Genomic DNA, 20,318 nt, shown 5'->3' on the forward strand with positions numbered 1-20,318 from the left:
CATCTATACAACAAACTCCGAACAATAAGTGGCAAACTCTACAGGTTAAAAGATATAAGTTATATAAGTTAAAAGACATAGTTTCCATACGCCTAAAAACACTAATATACAAAGCACTATGCCAAAATATACTAAGATACGCTTTAACAACGTATGCTTTCTGTGCACCCTAAAAATTAAATAGATTAATGTCGCTACAGTACAAAATGACAAAAGTGATCTTTTGGGAACAAAGAGAAAATCGCGACCTTATAAACATTGCAATGTCAGAAAACAAAATACTGACAGCAAAACATTTATGTCACTACGCAGCCTTGCTAAAACATTATTTCGATGCCAACTACAGGACAGTTAGAAATACATACCGTATAACAAGACCTCAGACTACTAATTATATCACGTATAAATACAATAATCACTACGAAAAGGCCACGCGATACTTCTACATCCCAGACATGATAAACAAATGACCTTTTGAATACAGAAACCTGACAAACTACAATAGCCTGAAAAGAGCTTTAAGGACATGCTACGAACAAGAAACACGCACCCAAAATATCATATAAACTTAATGAAACAGAATATATTCGTTCAGGCTTCCAGTTCAGCGACGCATCAATACATTCCAAGAATTTCCCAATCAAAGATTTTGTAGCTTCCCAACACAGCAAAAAAATAACAAAAACATAATAACCAACTGGTGTCATCCTCAGATAAGCTTTCATACAAGCTTCGAGGATGAAAGCAAAGAAATTAGTTCTCATCCAAGATGTATCATATGTAACCAAATGCATGTAATGTACGTATCACATGATGATAACCAATGTATGTATGTATGTATTATATGTAAACCAATGTACGTAATGTAAATATCATATGTAAACAAATGTATGTAATGTAAAAAAAAATTCTTTTAAAAGTAAATCATGAGTTTACACCGTATGTTTGTGAGAATAAGGAAACATAATATTTAGATTGCATATGTGTAAATACTGTCGTATAATCACACCTTTTCAAATTTGAAAAAAAAAATAGTAAACTACAACACGTAATATTATACAACGTATGTAACTCTGAACAATATAATTGTAAATTATTATTATGATTGTTATATATATAAAACCTGTTATCATCATTACTATTTAAAACTCATTATATGTAGCACAAAGTGACCTTTTAAAATAATATATTGAATAGATGATCATTGTATATATGTAAATATTTGAAAGAACAATAAAAATGATAATAATAAATAAATAAAATAAAATTATCTAAATGCTGAATGTGCTCGAACATTACTATATAGTTAATATAATATATTAATTATGTAGTATGTCATAGAAATTTGCTCTCTAAATAAATATATAGCATACATATATATTCTATATATATGTATTATATATAAGTCCGTTTTATTATTCTTATTTTTACCTCACGATAATCACACATAATGGTTCGGACAATAAAAACCTTAGAGAATTAACTAACTCATCATTAATTCTCACATCTTGCAATGGTTTTTAGTCTGAAAACTAATCTGTATTGTACATAATCCTGTATAGTGATGGGTTAGTTAGGCAATGTTAGTTGTTATGTCATACTGTGAACGCTTTTTATGATGGAAATGTCATATGACAGTACGTCTTTGCTATAATGGTTTTCTTTTGTAGCGTATGTCATTTGAGGAGTATTAAACTCAGTCACGTTTAAGTTGTTATAAACAAAAATCCACATTTGTTTGTGGAAAAATGTTTTCAGGAACGTATTTAGAAACCATAACGAATCCTACTTTTACTGTGATAATATTTCCATAACTACGAAAGAAAAAGAAAAAATTATCCATTTTCAAAATTTCCCAGGATCTGAATGTTGTTTTCTCGACTATTGCACTCGTATCATATTTAGAACGAATGCGTCATAATCAGCACATGCGCACAATAAATGGGTACAGATGCTACAAATGCATTTTTCTCAGTATCGAGAAAAATGCATTTGTAGTAGTAAAAGTGTATTTCTTGCTATTCGGAACTTAATATTCAAAAATGTACACATATATACAAGACTGTATTATGATTTTGCCATTCTTAATTCTAATTTATAAGAAGGTTAAATATTACTATATCATAACTTGATGAAATATCCATCTGCTTTAGTTTTCGTTTTATTTTAGAATATTTTGTATACGTCTTTAATCGCTTTCTTTGAAAATAATTATTTTAGTTTAAAAAAAAAGAACTTCGAGAAGTTTCGTCTTTATTTCGGCATCAGCCTTGCGCAATTCAAAAGCATTAGACGCAGTCTTTTCTAATCTGCAGCCATTATTTCTAAAACATAATGGAGGCATCCGAGGAAACGAAGCGAGGACCGCGAAAGTAATTTAGCAGGGGTTGATCGAGCATGAGGTCATATCTGCATAGAATGTTTAGTAATATTTCGTTCCTCTCACAGTTTGATGAGTTTATAATAGCGAGCAAACTGGACTTATCTCAGCATGTTGCAACGCACTTCGCGAAGCACACAACACAGTCGCAGCTGCAATGATTGATGCTCTGCTGAAAATCTCCTCCTTCACTGAAGTTTGGGAGAGAATGCACTCAATAATAAAGAGATTACGATACACGTAGGAAGGTCGAACTTCGATTTCTCAGGTAATGTTTTAAATTTTAGAATAGTTAATCTGGAAACACTACTGTAAAACAATGAACTTCTTTGTAATTTGAAAGAAAAAAATGTGCTAATCTCTCTGTGATTCGAAATAACCTTGTATTCTTTAAAAACAGAAGTGATCATTCACAGAAGCGCAAGAAAAGAAATGTAAAAATCAATTACAGTTATCATGGAATGAGCAGAACTTCAGGGCGTACTTCCTGATTGTCTCTACGAATAAAAGTATTTGGTGCTTAAAATTAAAGTCATTAGGACATAATTACCAACTAAAATAAATCCAATAAATTATGAATTTGACTAGTTCCTTTAAAATCATTTCACGAGTTTTTGTAATTTTGATAGTTTTTTTTTTTAGTGCCCGTCAGTGCTGTTAACTCTGAATACATTTAAAATCATTCAAAAATAAACAGCGAAAAAAGGACAAAAGATCATTTTCCTCTTCATGATACTATTGGGTGCTGTGAAATAATTCCATAAACGGTATTTGAGCTGAAATTGATATTTATGAATGCTAAATGAATAATTGTTTATTTTCCTAAGACAATGTACTTGGTCATCTCCACTCTCATTGTACATAACATACTATTGTCTTAGTTCACATCTGTCTGTATTCTTTATGAACAAATTTATCATTAGCAAATTTTTATTATCACCTAATTTTTCATTTCTTGTTAATTTTGATTTTGAGCAGTTCCTCCTTGACAGACCAACTAATCTTTGTCGTAACAAAATGGAGAGAGTGTGCAACATTAAATTTATACTCACGTATTACGTTAGATAAAATATTTAAAATTGTTATTCAAATAGTCAATTAATTGTATAACATCTAAATAGTTGCTTTTAAGTGGAATCATGATCACTACAGCAATATTATATCCAGTAACCAGCTTACTGTTATTTCCAACTTAATTATTGACTTATTATCAACGTTTAACTTATGCAAAAGTCGCTTAATAAACTGTCATATTTTCCTGATCTTTGTCTTTCCTTTGTTGCGTCTTATTTTTAAAAGTAAAGCTAGAATATTGTGGGTAATCCATTAAATCTGAGCAAGTTTGTTGCGCAGCATCAGCACTTTGTGAGCCATCACGCACCTTGTAGTGCAACGAAGCCGGGGTTGTATTCTCGCAGCTGTTCTGAGTTGGGTGATGCCCGAAGCCAGAAGGGTGTTGTTCCTCAGCTTGATGCGGCTATTAATAACACCTCAGAGAGTACTTACATGAATGACTGCGTGTTTCGACCACGAGGTCAGAAGCTTACTCTTCTGTCCCGAGGGGAGAAATAAATGAGACGCGGAAGGAATAAGGTTGCTTTCTGCTTCCTGTTTTAAGCAGCCTGCTGTTTTCCTACTGTGGGTTCTGTTATATAAACTGATAGCTTCACAAAGGAGACCCAACAGGCATATTTTTCAGTAAATTATCACAAATATTAATTACTCTATTCCTTTTAGTTTCTGGAAGTCATTGCTAAGCAAATATTAATAATCCCATTGGTTAAAAATTTACTTAATTACTGTTATCTTATGTTTCTATTTATCTTCAAGAGTTGGAGAGTGAGTGGTAATCCTTCTATTTAAATCATAAGGAGCAGCTAGATGAACAAGAATTGACTGCCAGTGATCACTGCTCTCGGAAACTAATGCAGATAGTTATTTAACTGAAGGAGAGTTAACCAATTTCAACCCGGAAATTGGGTGTTTTACCTTCCGGAAAACAAGCAAATCCGTCAGAAGGGAGAAGAACATAAGCAGTTAATAGACCATATACTGGTCTTGTATGATTACTCTTAGGCTGTACTTGCAGACAACGAAACGTACTTTGTAAATCATCACAGTGGCATTTGAGTAACCCAATCACGTGATAACAGAACAAATTGTGGTTGGAGATTTGTCCTTAATCTATGACGCTTATCAATGTCTCGCTCAAGATACGAGTATAAATGATTTTAAAATATATTGCTTTGCTTGAATAAGTTTATCTATTGATTAAAAAGATGAAGTTGCATAAATCGATGACTTAAGGCTCATAGCTTAGGTATAGAGTTTAGGAACGTATACAAATGCAGTCGAGTGGTAGGGAAAGCTTCGAAGCTATGAGGGATTTTCAATTACTCGCAAATTAGTAGGTCTCATACGGAGATGGAAGGACTTTTCTTTGTAGAAATAGGGTTTTTTTCATTGCGAAAAACATGCATGATGTGGAGAATCAACACGCTGTCAACATAATAATAATAATAACCACAATTAAATCATAACTTGTCGTAATATCATCATCGAAACTTTATCTTAATCTTCATGTTCTTTCCTGAAGGATTTTCCATGCTAATCTACAATAATAAAAGATGTAAACAGCTAAGCGCCACAAACTTGATAAACTTACGTGCATTCTGCCATAATTCGAAGCTAAAGCGAACGTGGTACTACAACTGGAAACATGAAAAAATTAAAATATGAATAGCATTTATTTTTTATATGTTGATGGCAGTGCTCTGTATACTCACTATATCATTTTGTAATTAACACTTCAATTCAAAAAGAAGTTTCATAAGAAACGACGGATTTTAATTAATGGACGTGATTAACATCAGTGTGACATGGGTGCACTTTTAAAAGCTACTAACGGAAGTGGCTTCCTTTTATACATTATAGAAAGGGTCTACTACAGATGAATATAACAGGATTTTATTCCGTGCAACTAAACGCTATCCATCCGTTATCCAGGATGTATTTGCATTCTTTCCTCAACTATAGTTTTTGAATTGTTTCATGCACGTCATGGAATCTCTTAGGATGTAAAACTAACATGTACAGAATATTGGGATTATTTCTATAAAAATATGGATTTAACTGGAAAACTGATGAGCAATAGAAAAGCTACAGAATTGGTACGATCAGTATTCAATCTGTGAAGGATCATCAAACATCATCGAATTTTGAAAAAAAAATCCTTAAAACTCTTTTTCCCTGTTAACTTTCTGTGATAAATGTATATTTGATTACATTTAATTTATCTTTAAACCCAAACTAGATTAATGCCTTTATTTAATTATTGCTTCCATTGATGTAAATTTATAAAAAATACCCATAGTCGAATACCACACAATCGTGCAGCAATGAATATTTCTTTTAAATTCTTATTAAATCTATTTTGTTTTTTATGGGACTTCCACCTACAAAAGTTGGCAAATCTATAGCATTAGTACCAGGTGGACTTAGATTTTTTTTAAATTAAATTTATATGATTTTGTATTTTAATACCATAATAATAACCATGATCTAGAGATCACACATGGCTCTTTCAAGCCAACTTAGGCCTACAATAAACGAGACGGTGGGCTCACACCGGCGAAGGTGTGAGTCCCGACTAGTGCATGGATGCACAAGTCGGAATTCGAACCACCAGTTTGTTGGTTGGAGAGCCGATACGTCTACCACTCAGCCAACCAGTTACGCAATGCCGAACAGAAAAGAGTAGTTCTTAGATCGTTAGGTATTAAAAGAGGGAGGTATGAAAAAATTCGTATATATTTCGAAACAACTCTAATCAGGTGAGTGGAGCTGAAAACAAATGTAGGATTTTAGAAAGAAATAAAAGATATATCGCTACGCTGTATATAGAGAGATATTTAGTCCACAAACAAACAGTGTTAACCAACAATTGCAGTGCATAGCAGAGAACAGTGTGTGTGTGTGTGTGTGTGTGTGGAGGAAGGGGGGGGGGGCAGTGCGTGAGATAGATAGGTAGATAGATAGATAGATAGAAGTATTTTTTTTTTAATTTGACTTGTTAAAATAAACATTACACGATAGGTAACACGGACTATTTACATATTATATATTATAAGTTTTTAAGTATATATATTTCAGAGAAAGAAACTTTTTTTTTTTGGGTGTACAATACAGAATGCAACAAATGAATTCAAAATTTACAGTTCAGTTTCAGTCTGAGTTATCTTTCAGATGAAGCACATTGTCGTCGTCAATCCAGAAGAGGGTACCAGTCGAATTCCACGCCTCTATGAATTTCGCGACAATTCCTGTTTCTTTGAAGTACTCGAGTTCCAGTGAAAGCTTGCTTTTTAGTTTCGGACGAAGGATATACATGAGGGTTTGTGCAGTTTCAGCGACGGATGGGTGCTGATTATTTCTTGTCTGTTTTAGATAGAAGCTGTAGATGATGGCCTTAACGCAGATGAAGAGGAAATTGCATGTTCTGTGTCTGTTTTCTTCTGTGTGGACTAAATTCCAGTAGTCGTCTTGGCTGTGTGCGTAGTTACAGGTGGTAGAGGCAGTATTCAGGGCATAGGTGATTATCATTTTGTTTGCGGGACAGGTCAGATATGTGTGTTCCAAGGTACCTGAAACGTCACTGAATAGACACAGATCCGTTTCTCTTAGCTGAAATTTGTAGAGCTTAGATAGATAGAGGTAGATATATATATATGGAATAATCGATCAAATATATATAATAGATGGAATAATCGATCAAATACGCTCTCTCTCTCTCTCTCTCTCTCTCTCTCTCATTCTTTCTTTCTGCTGTTAAGAGTACGGTATGTTAAAACTGATGGAATAAATAGCATATTGTCTCCTGTTCTACCGAAACCACACACATTAAAACATTCCAGCTAATAAATAAATTCTCCTTCAAGATTACCAGAAATTCAGACCTGAGATTTTCAGATTTTGTGTGCAGTTATTTCAGAAACCATACTTTTTATGGAACTTATTAATCCCCGACAATTCAGTTTATACTTTTTTAACTTCCCTCTTTAATTTAAGCATCTGAACAAAACGGGTCTTTTCATGTTGTTGTATGTCTCACACGGTCAAGACTAAGGATTTCCTTTTTTCCGTAGCAGAGAAAATTATAAAATGATCCAGAACCAATGAAAACTGAAACCAATACTAACGGCTTATTCATAAAATAAAAATATTTCTTTTTCAAGTTTATATCCATCTTCGTTTGTATAATTCGTATGTACTCGATTTCAGCCGTCCATGGCAATAGCGCACCCTCCTGTTCTTATCCACTTCGGGAGAATTAACTTTACCAGGAGAGTGGTTTTTAAAATGATTTCAGGAAAAGTGGTTTTACCACTTCTCCTTTGGTGGTTTGTAAAAATACTAGATTTGATCCTAGATCATTGTTTCTATTTTGCCGAAGATCTTCTAGCTGTTGTCCCAGTTATGGTATAGATTTTCAAATTATCGTTGTTAAAACCATCATAAAAATACACTTTTTCAGTTATCTTAGTTTAATAAGCATGTGCGAAACTATGAGAATGCTTCCATCATTGTTTTTGCTCATTTGTCTATCGTAAAAATCGAAAAAGATTCTAACACTTATTTTCTCTTCATAGTAACCATTGAAGTCGAGAGTGTTGGAAATTTTAGGAGATCATTGGCAATTGTGACTTGGAGTGTTTCTTATAAGACTTCGGTCCATTAAGTTGTGCGTATTGCGGTGCTTACGCAAACGGTAAAAATGGATAACATTGAAATACTTCAATTGTTGGTGGTCACAAATGAATATCAGCACGTTGTCATCAATCATCGCATATTTGATATACTCGTATAAAAATGATAAGTAAACCGTATGTAGTTTTGCTAACGAACACGATGAATTACTAGTATTATTATTAGCACAGAAAATTAAAAGTCGCAACACACTGGCATTACAGCCTTAATTCTATATAATATAACATTTCCTCCAAGATATTTAAGTTCATCTATAGTGGAACAAGCATAAAATCACTAATCACATATGAAAATCACTAATCACAAAAACATATGATCGATGTGCTTTACAGCATATCAGTCATATGTGTTTGAAGAGAAAACTGACGCATTCAGAAGAACCCATCTCATAACTGCAAGTCTAAAGCAACGAACTACGTTGAAAATAAAGCAACAGGAGAAAGATACTGTTGCTTTGATATAGATTCATCATTCAAATCAGGTTTTTAAGTGGCTTTTCAATTATTTTAAAAATTGTCAAACATGATCCTTATAAGAGAAGTATGCTGGATACAACATGATCTGATGTAATGTCGTGTTTGGCGGTTGGACAACATCACATGGACTTTAGTGATAAAGAAATAAAGTCAACAAAGGTCAGGAAAGGGGGAAATATTTTCTGTGACATTTCAAGTGAGACCGAGCTAATCTATTTGAGATGGAGATTACGTCGAGTCAATTCGTATCGTTAAACAAATTGCTACGAAGTGACGTTTAGCATGAATCACATCTAAAGTGCTTCCAAAAGTAACACGGAAAACTCGAAGAAATGTGCACACCATACCACGCAGAAATTCAGAACTCTGATTCGTATTAATTTCCAAATGTGTACTTTTAAACAAGTAGAACGTTTTGTTGGTTAGAGCTAAAATGCAATATTTTTTTCCAATCGAAATATCCCATACGCATTACAGTTTATTAGACATTGAGACGTAGGTCTTAGACTCATTCTGAAGAGTGTTTTTGGCGACCATTAATACAGTCTTCAGGGTATCCTAATTATTCTGTAGAATCGATACCGCGAGATTTCGATAACACTGCTTATTCTCCCTGCAGGAAACACATAGTGAATTATGCTGTTTTATGGTGATAGATCTCAGTCGCAAATATCTCGTTCTACCACATTCCAATGATGCTCGTGGGACTTACATCCGACGGCTTATGGAGGACCAGAGAAGCAATTCATTAAATTAAAGTAGCTATCATGTTTATACTATCATTCCAGGATGGCACGTGTCCTGTGACCAGGAAATGTCATAATTCAGTCCTTGCCCTCCTAATATCAAATGTCCTAATGAATAACAATAAAAAATCTTCAGATTCTACCACCTTGCATCCGTGAAACAAAGAATAATGGATCTACTGCTTCGTTATTTTCTTTCTTTTTTTAAAAAATGTTACTCCCACATGATGCCTCAAGGTTACAGCATTAGATAGGTTTGGTTATTTTGTTAGATAGGTGTTGGAACCACAGTGGTCGTCGTCCGCTTGAACACCATTGAGAACTACATCCGACGTAGGCTGGGTTCAGATACACCCCTCGCATATCGTGTTTCTATCGAGCAGTGACTCGATAGTAGTAGCAAATATGTCGACGATACAGTCGATTTATGTACAAGAGGACAGTGTTGCATGCGTCATTCTAGTAGAATACCAGTGCTTCTTAGACCCTCTAATTGGCCAATACATTTCCTATTATCAACCACTGTTTGAAGTTATAAATTTTTTTTTCATTATCGCATCCGCGAGCACGCACAAGTACACGCACACGTACTTGAATTTTGATTAAAGACTGTATGATGAAAAATTGCTTCTAGTAAGCATAATTTATTCGCTGTTTATAGCTTGTACCTATGTTTCATTAATAACATGTTACAAGTAAATTCCATTTACCTGTATAAAATTTACATTTTAATCAAACAATGTGCCTGCGGTTTATTCAATCTCTTGGCTCAGTGCGTAACATAGATCATTGAGTTATGTAACGATCACTAAGCTTATCAAACCTATTTCATTTCATATTATTAATTAGCTTTTTTATCGCTTTCATTCAACCACAAAATGTTTAACAGAAAATAAAAATCGAAATCCTAAACTTGAAAGGATTATATTTCTACAATATACCCTTTTGGAGTATTCTATTGTAAATATGTGAAGATATCTTATTGTATATCTACAATAAGATATCCTTTTGATCTTTTGCATGTGTTGCTAAAATTGTCATTTTTCTTGGTGGGATGAATTTCAGAAGTAAAGATGTAGTGTTTTCACTGAAATACTAAATATGCTTTTTATCCCACTACTTTAACAAATAAATACCCAAAGAATACATTTATGAATAACTTTTGCTTAAAACGTAAATAAATAAAGTATATTCAAAGAATTCTATGTCTTCACAAAAATTTCCTAATAATGGATACATTAACTAGTGGAAATCCAGTGAGATATATTGGGTTTTTTCGAAATCCTTAGGAAGACTTTTTCTTGGAAGGACTGCGTAACAGAAAACTCAACTACGGAAGCCCGATTCTAGTATGAGCAATATTGCTCGAAGCTTTACCTCAATGGACAACGAAGTTATTTTATCAGATAGGGTTCCTGACACCTGTCAACCAGGCTTATATTCCTGAAGTTTACTCATATATTTTTCACGACGGAATCTTTCCAACATAAGTCTGATGGCTCCTCAATCAAATCTGACAGATTTCCAAGCTTATCAAGCAAGATAGCTATGTGGTTGAAAACCAGCATGGGTGCAAAATAAATGCGACAGACGTGAGTATATTTCAAGAGATTGGGCATTCCCTGTATTCCTAGATACATGACAGTTTGATCGGCATATCTATTTCTTTGACTCTATCCTGTGAAGGTAGTTTCTGCCTGTCAGTATCTCCAAAATCCTTCAGACTGGCACCTCTGTGTTTGCGTTATAACTGATAACGTTACAATGATAGCGTCTAGTGATATATAACTGAACTAAACGAGTTGTAGTATAAAGGTTATTGGTTTCTCATGAAAAAAAATCTTTGTCGTTTATACTTCAGAAGTATTGGGAATACAAAAGTATTGTATCGGGAACTTACTTTCTTAAATATAAATGAAATGGTGCAGTAAGAATAATGTTACAGAAAAGTTCGATTTACTTGTTGCTTTATTCAAAATTACGTATACTTCTAGCCTTTCCAGGCACTAACACAGTCGCTGTGTTAGTGCCTGGAAAGGCTAGAAGAATAATTTAGTCCAGTTAGAGAAATTTAATCTCTAAAGACTGTAGGATCAGAATTAGTATGGGAAGATGAACTGAGATCACTTTTTAGTCTGGAAATAAATTGTCGAGGTTATCCTAATAGCAATGGAGAATTTCCATGAGAAAAATGTTTGAGATGTTGCTTATGGAGAATCTTGAAGCTTGAATTTTGGAACATGGAATGTTTTGTCATATGAAAATGAGAAATAGAGTGTGCTATCAAGAGTAAAACGATGGATAGAATTTCAAGGATATGAGAGAAGGTTATTTCATACTGGAGGAGGAGGGTATATTGAGGCAGCCATGACTTCTAGTTTGATTGATAAAATATCATATGCTAATTTCACTGTGCCAACATAATTCATTTTTTCATTATATAGTGTCAGGAATATATATATCCAAATGTGCCTTTGTACTCAAGCTGTCCATGGAATTCAGAATAATTACTATTCGTGCTCTGTTTCTTAGCATTTATAACATCTCATTCCTGAATAGACAATTTAGAATGATACTTCGCGGGATATTACAATGGAATTATATATATATATATATATATATATATATATATATATAGACCGGTTCCCGAGTTAGTCGATCTCTGTCACGGGCAAGCGGGTTTTTCCTCCCGGAAATTCGGGTTTTTCGTCCCGTAAACTCAAGAAAATCGACCGTAGAACCCACATTATTTCAGACATTAAATATATTGTGTTATGGTTAGGGAACACGAGATGGCGGCACATTTGAGCCGTCTCTCTTCACTGCGTACCGTTTAATTAGTGATAGCCTTGGGCCATCTATCTCTGATTGGGTACCAGTGGAGATTGAACTGCCCACTCAGTCTCCAAAAGTTAGATAGGGCTAAATGGCCTCGTCTACTCCCCGTATACGGGAATAAAAAGGCGTTAGCTGATTTTTTTTTTATATAATAAATTTTTTAACTTGGGGATATTGTATATTAGGATAACCAAGTTATTTTATAAACTTGGTTATTTTAATTCCTAATCCCAAGTATGCAAACAATTAAGTTTGCGCCTGAAACAAAGTTCAAGTCTAAAGATGATACAACACCAGGGCAACTCATTGTAAAGGTGGGCAAAGCTCTGATATATATATATATATATATATATATATATATATATATATATATATATATATATATATATATATATATATATATATATATATATATATATATATATATATATATATATATATATATATATATATATATATATACAGGGTGTTCGGGATAAATTTGACAGTTTCGTAAGGAAAAAGAAAATCTTCTTTGTATCTATTAAATTTAATGAATTGACAAAAAAACATTACAGGCAGAGTTAATTACAATACTATCAACAAGATTTACTCAAAATAACCACCATTATCATCGATCACAGCTTCAATTCTGCTTCGGAACCTCGAACAAGCTGATGCTACAGTCTCCCTGGGAAGGGCCGCAAAAACTGTTTTAATTTTATCCATTAACTGGGCTTTTGTATTACTGGAAGTGCGATTGGTGTCTTTTTCAACTGTGCCCCATACAAAATAATCCATGGGGTTAAGGTCTGGGGAGTTTGGAGGCCAAACATTTGGACTGGTGAAGTAGTAGAAATTTTCAGACAACCATTTTTGACTTTTCCCAGAGGTGTGGCAAGGGACCGAATCCTGCTGCCATACATACGGCCTACCATTGGCTACCCTTGTTATCCAGGGCTTGACTACAGTTAGCAACTCCACGAACAAAGCCCGAATTCCAATGCCAGGGTTCTTCAACACCTGTTCCTGCAGATTTGCGAGGAATTCTGCTGTACGAACGCAATCAGATCGTCTGCTAGGGATCTTTCTTCTTGCTACATCCTCGTAGTCACCATTGCAAGTCTCTAGTTCATGCCTGATTGTTTTTACTGTATTCAGGGAGCATTGGGCAGCAGTCGTAATATCCTTATTTTGATGGCGGGCACGAATCATCATGATACAAGTTATTCTCTTCCATGATTCAGGTGGGTTCCAGCTATCCATCCTTTCTGACATCTTGTATATGAATGAAGAAGGGTCCAAACTTTTAAATGAAGAGAAGTGTGTGTTAATACATGTAACTTACGGAAAAATATAATTAATTATAAATATGTCAAATTTATCCCGAACACCCTGTATATATATATATATGTGTGTGTGTGTGTGTGTGTGTGTGTGTGTGTGTGTGTGTGTGTGTGTGTGTGTGTGTGTGCATCAAGCTCGGTCAGAAACAACAATGATCTTGAAATGGTGACACTTCCGTTGAAATCGGATTAATGCAAATAACTTTTATATGGATTTTCAGCAAGGCAAATTAAAGAGCATCCTACAAAGTTACCAGTTTTTGCAACACTTAGTAAATTCATTACTATATACAGTACATTTATATACCTCATCTATACAATCTAAAACAATCTAAATTTCCAAAAAAGGAAATTAGGTGGAATGTCGATTATTGTCTAAACTATGCACAGCAGTCTTGAAATAAATATTTAAACTCATGGAATGGAAAAATTATGTAAATCGAAAAATAATGAGTCCTCAGATTAGCTGATGATCTATCGCGTATTAGGAATTCACCAAAATGACTTCAAGAAATCATCGATGAACCGAATATAGACAGCAAAATGAAAGATTGAATATAAACAGAGATAAAACAAATGTAATAATAAAGACAAAGCAATAAATTCATTACAGGCAAAAGGACATCACAAATCAATTACAGAAAACACTAATATAGTATCTTGCTATATATATACTTGCGACAAAAGATTACAGCGGGAAGAAAGTTTACGTAGAATTGAATTTGGGTTGAACACATTTTGAAAACAATTTGACACACTCAAAGGGAACATTCTAATCCTATTTAAATTAAAAATCTATTATAACAAATCATAAAATAATTTAATTTTAAATTGAAAATTATAGTATACGCAATTTTGAATAAAGCAACAAGTAAATCGAATTTTTCTGTAAAATTATTCTTACTTGATTGTAACTGTAGAGCAAATTTAGATTGGAAATGTATAGAAATAGAAAAAAGTCAATGTAATAACTTATGTTAGTTTAAAAATTGATAGTAATTTTAAGTTGGAAACCAAACATCACCGATGTCTTAAATAGAGTAAGGATTATGTTAAACAATTTTAAATAGATTCTTAAATTTAAATATATTAAGATATTATATTATGCATGTCCTCAAAGCACACTCGAGTATGATATTTTAAGTCGAAGCAGAATTTATCGTAGTACACCGAAACCTCTAGTTTCGACTCAGAATAAGGCAATTCACATCTTACCTAGAAGCAAATATAAGGATATTGCAATGTCCAAGGATACTGCAATAGACTTTAACAACAACAAAAAAGGACTTCCCAAAATTAAAATAGAAAGACCGTGGTAAGTATCATCCTTTACAATAGAAATAGGAATACTTAGGAATACCTAGTCAATATAATGATATCCGTTAAAAGATCCAAATAGCAAAGGGCGGGATATAATTAAGGAAGTCACTCAAAAATGAACACGAATGATATCCGAATGATACAGGAAAGATAGAAAGAACTACAGGAAGACTAAAGAAATTCTGGAAAGAATGAAATTAAGGATGACTGGATCTCAATGATACTGAAAAAGTGAACAGAGAAGAATGGAGGAAATTGGAGAAGACATCAACCAACAATGGCTGAACAACAATATAATCTGTAATTTCCAGTTATTGTGATTACGTTCAAGTGCATCGGTTGCACCCATGTGTCCCACTACCACAAAACTAAGAAAGCACCACTGTGCCATTGGTTATATGATATATAAACATTTCTTCTTCACCCTCTCATTTTTATCTATGTTACGAATTCATTTAGTAAATAATTTTCGTTGATATAGCAAATATAAATAAGCACCATTGTGCTTATTTCCTAAATATGTTATTCCAAAAATATGTAAAACTAACTTATCGCTTTAATTCACAAATTAAAAAACAAATTCTTAATTGAAAATCAGATATCCAGCGATGTTATTTCGAATATCCGATCTAAAGCGTGAATAAATAGGAAAGCAATCTTTCGCTGTCTTAAATTTCTTGTATGTGAATACAGAAAAACCTTTGCCTTCGCTACCAACTAAAATATTTCTAGCCTCGAGACCAATTTAATGAATATTTAAAACAGCATTTCGTGCTTGGTGGTTTCAGTTTTATGCCTGACTGCAGGTAAAACTCCCAATGCAGCCAGAAATAGATTAATGCTATCGCGTAGAAATTTGTGGTTAGCATGGAAGAATAAAACAGAAACTAAGAATATATTTCAGTTCTCTTGCGAGACCTAATAAGAATCTCTTCTTAATACTGTATGCGAATTGTATTAAATATTCATCACTTTTAAACTAGATAGAATGAAAGAGAGAGATAGAGAGAGACGAACCTTTACAAATTATACTAACAATTTACTTTTAGTTTGTATGTTAAATTTACTTTGGTACTGGAAGACCACGTTTTTATTTATTTTGTTTTACTGAAATGGTGATTTTTCATTATTCAATTCACATGAAAATTAAAATATTACTATTTGAATACACATCATGATAAATAAACAAATAAACTAATAAACAAATAAAGTATCTTCACAGAAAGATATAGTCTACTCTTTTCCAAGAAAACTCATTATTTGATATTTGTAAATTCCATAATCTATTTTATTTTTCTATAAAAGTTCCTTCGTAGCGAATTCGGTAATAATGCCAACCCATTAGATGGAAATAACTAGGTTCGAAGTATATAAGGCTTTAGAATGTCATCTAAATGTCATCTACCAGTCTCACACGGAATAGATTTATCTAAGAATGCGGGGGAAAAATGATATGAAAACTCATGTAGCAAGAAAGAATCAGGTGATTTATCGAGATAGAAATGAACCAGTCATTATCAAAAGAAGTTTATAAGAAATTAAATTACTTAGCATTGTCACAAGAACCGTATAAGAACCTCCGATCCAATTCTTCGGGGCCTGAAGTGGCTTTAAAAAAGTTCTATATTTTCAGAGCAAGTTTCCCTGACTATGTGAAACTAAATAGAAAACCCCCCAATACATGAATAAAATAATTATTTATTTTATTTATTAATTATTTTATTTTATTTATTAATTATTTTATTTTATTTTATTAATTATTTTATTCTATTTATTAATTATTTTATTTTATTTTATTAATTATTTATAATGATAAAAAAAAATCTTCCTTAGCCGCCGCTCACCGTACTGCCGTAGGTTCACAACCTATCACTGATGGGAGATACATCAAAGTGGAAACTATGCAACATACACATACAAGCCACTGAATTAGAATCCCTTATGCAGATATACCTAAACGTCACTTACGCAGCGTATATGCTAAATACTGTCCTGTCAGCTGGTTCACCATCTATTCTAGGCAAGTATTTAAGAATGATGCTAGTCAGTAATTGTCCATAGTGTCAAATGCGTAGATAATACAAAAAAAAAAAAAACGGTTAAACCGTTTCTTTGAAATATTAGTAACGATGAATCTAAGCTTGAATTTGTTTGCTTAAAGCATATAATAATTTTAAGGTTCGTGAGATATTTACATCTCGCTTGCCATAAAGTTTTGCGAGGAAGTTTCCATTAGTAGGAACTCTGGCTTTATACATATACACTACATTCGCACCCATTAACTACATAACCTAAATCACCAATTAGTTATTATGTACATGCACCGTATGGGTATCCTGTAATCAAAATACTGTCCTCTTCAAATTAAAAAATATATATTCATAAGCGAATAAGATATTAATAAGTGAATAAGTAAATAAAATAAATAGATATATAAATTTGCTCTCCAAGTAAAATTGTAAGCTAAAGACGCGGTTCCCTCATACTTGTGAGAACACTAAGGCGGTCTCTAGTGTTCCTCAAGCTACTTCCGTCATGATTTTCATAGTGTTGCTAAAAAATATGAAATACGTTTTGAGTATGCGTCTGTGTTCCATTAAAATGCCCGTTATACATAAAATTTTCCCAATGCTTTGTGTATTTTGATTAGTTAATTTCATTCAAATTGACAATTGACAATTGACATTTATGTCTTTAGGGGTGAAGCAAGATGCTTTTCATATTCCCCGCTGTCTGTTGTGGTTACAGTGAGGGTAAAATTTATGAGCAGTTTGCTCGCCCTGAATGGGCATGGAGATTATGCATCGCTATGGGATGCTAATATAGATTTTGGTCTTCTATGTTTGAATATGTCCGTTGAATCGTATGCTGCAGCTTGCTGAACCAAATCGTTGGGATGTGTGGACGTCTTTAGGAAAAACTTGGTTGCTAAGGATTGTAGAAAAGAGAAAATATAGGGAATATTTGTGTCTCTGTGGAGTTGATTGTTTCTAACATACCACGGGGCGTTCAGAATCATTCTCAAGCACTTGTTCTGCACTCGCTGTATTTTGATAATGTTAGCATTAGAGGTGTGGCTCCAGGCCAGAGAGGCATAGATGATTATAGGACGAATCGTAATCTGGTATAGTTGCAATTTGATTCTGTTGCTGAGCTTGCTATTTCTATTAATTTGCGGATAGATCTGAGCTATGGCTTTAGATGCCTTTGTGCACGCAGACTTGGTGTGCTGATTGAAAGATAGCTTTTTGTCGAGAATTACACCCAGGTAATTTGTTTCTGTCTGCCAGGGAATTTTAATATTGAATAGTAACACATCTCCTACAGAAGACATTGGCCTTTTTGAGAAAAGAATAGCTGAGCTTTTCTGAGGGTTGACTTCCAATCTCCACTTAGAGAACCAACCCTCCAGCTTTAGAATGTTTTCTTGAAGCTTTCTGGTAATGAAATGGGATCTGAGAGATCTGGTTAGTATTGCCGTATCATCCGCATACAGGGCCAAAATGGAAGTCATCGGATTGTGTGGGATGTCTTGATTTTTACTTGCATTGATCTATTCTGAAGATATGAATGGATTAAATGAACCATTTTTAGTGAGGTACCGGCTGAGATAAGTTTGTGCAGGAGTCCAAAATGCCGGATTTTGTCAAATGCTTTCGATAAGTCTAGGAAAACAGCGCCTGTGCACTGGTGCCAGTTTTTACTGGTGGTGATGTATTCGACAATTCTGTGAATTTGCTGGGTAGTACTATGGTGTTGCCTAAAACCAAACTGTTCTTTAAGGAGGATGTTTAGCTCATTTACTGAGGTTTGGAGTCGTAAGAGGATGACCTTCTCTGCAACCTTACCCAGATTTGAGATGAGACTGATTGGACGATAATTTTGCGGTAGGTGTGGGTCTTTGCCTGGCTTATGTATAGGAATTACGTCAGCCAGTTTCCAGGTGGAAGGAAAATAGGGAAATATTAAAATTGCATTTATTATACTGGTCAGGTGCACTACTGCTTTTCGAGGCAGAAGTTTAAACACCCGATTAGTAATGCCTGGCCCAGGAGCTTTTTTGTTCTTTAATTTTTTAATAATGTCATATATCTCAGCAGGTGATGTCGGTGCAATATGGTCAATGCTGGTGATAGGAAGTTTGAGTGAGTGTCTGACCTTGCTGTGAATCTTATATATGTGGTCAAAGTCAAAGTTTCCATACGAAGGCCTGCATTGCTTCTCTAAGTTGTATGCTATAACTTCTGCTTTGTCTACATCTGTGTGAGCAAGGCCCTGGTCAGAGAATATTGGGGAAAGGGATCTGTCTTTGTTTTTGATATTTTTCAGTAGTCCCCAGATGGAGTGATCAGTAGGTGAAATGGAGGATAACTTTTCAACCCATACTTGGTCTCTATGAGCTTTGAGTGCATCTCTTACTTCCCCATTTAATCTGTTTATATTTATTTTATCTTGTGGTGCACACATGTTACGGAATCTTTTCCTAGCTCTGTTTTTGTATCTGATCAAGTTCATGATGTCTTAAGGCAAACGATCTGGCTTGCGGGCAGATTTATAGGAGGAAGCTACCTTTATAGTTCATTCAAATTTAACATCACATATATTATTATTGAAACGTTATTCTTAAAAAAAAGAGATATTCTTATTCCATGTATAATTTTTAAATAAAAATCCAAAACCACTTAAAATCAATGAAATAAGAAAAATTAAGTTATATTACACTATTTTATAAATATTTATTAAATTTTGAAATTATAACTATTTCTATATATTTGAATATCATTAGTTGTTAGAGATTTCTATTTTGTAATCAGAACATGCTAAATGATTAATATTGAAATAATGTTTAATGTCACTGAATAAACAATATTCAAGCCACGAGTAAAACCTGTAATATTTTATTTCAGGAAGTTGTATCAATATACTTAATATTTTCTAGATTGCCTCTCTTTATTTTATTTTTCAGAAAAATTTTTAAAATTAAAAGTACGCATAATTAAATTGTTGTTATGAATTTAAAGTTGCCTGTCGTAATAAAACCCTTACATGTGGACTTAACCAATCTTGCTGTCTTATCCATTAATTACATTTAACGTCATTAATGGATAGTGCCCTACCACAAATTGAACTTGGTTGAATGGCAAATCGAAGAGTGAGACTTTTTCGACCGGTCTTATAAGTGTTTACCGATAGGTAAACACTTATAAGACGGGTCGAAAAAGTCTCACTCTTCGATTTGAAAGTAACGTGTCCTTTTCAATTACTGACTTGAAGTCCAAGAGACTCGATTACGTGTCAGTTAAGACTAATAATGACAAGGTTCAAATATTCTCTTCTGATTAAAAAAGTCACGTTAAAACTTGTAAAAGTAGTCCAGACAACTGTCTCTTCTGGCAGCGATTTTTACCTGCGATAATGAATAATATTCTAGGTCCCGATCTGTGTACTAAAATCAGATATGTATATA

The sequence above is a fragment of the Typopeltis vanoorti genome, chromosome 4 (genome assembly GCF_054136105.1).
Source record: "Typopeltis vanoorti isolate ZY-2024b chromosome 4, IOZ_Tvanoo_1.0, whole genome shotgun sequence".
Taxonomy (NCBI): Eukaryota; Metazoa; Arthropoda; class Arachnida; order Uropygi; family Thelyphonidae; genus Typopeltis; species Typopeltis vanoorti.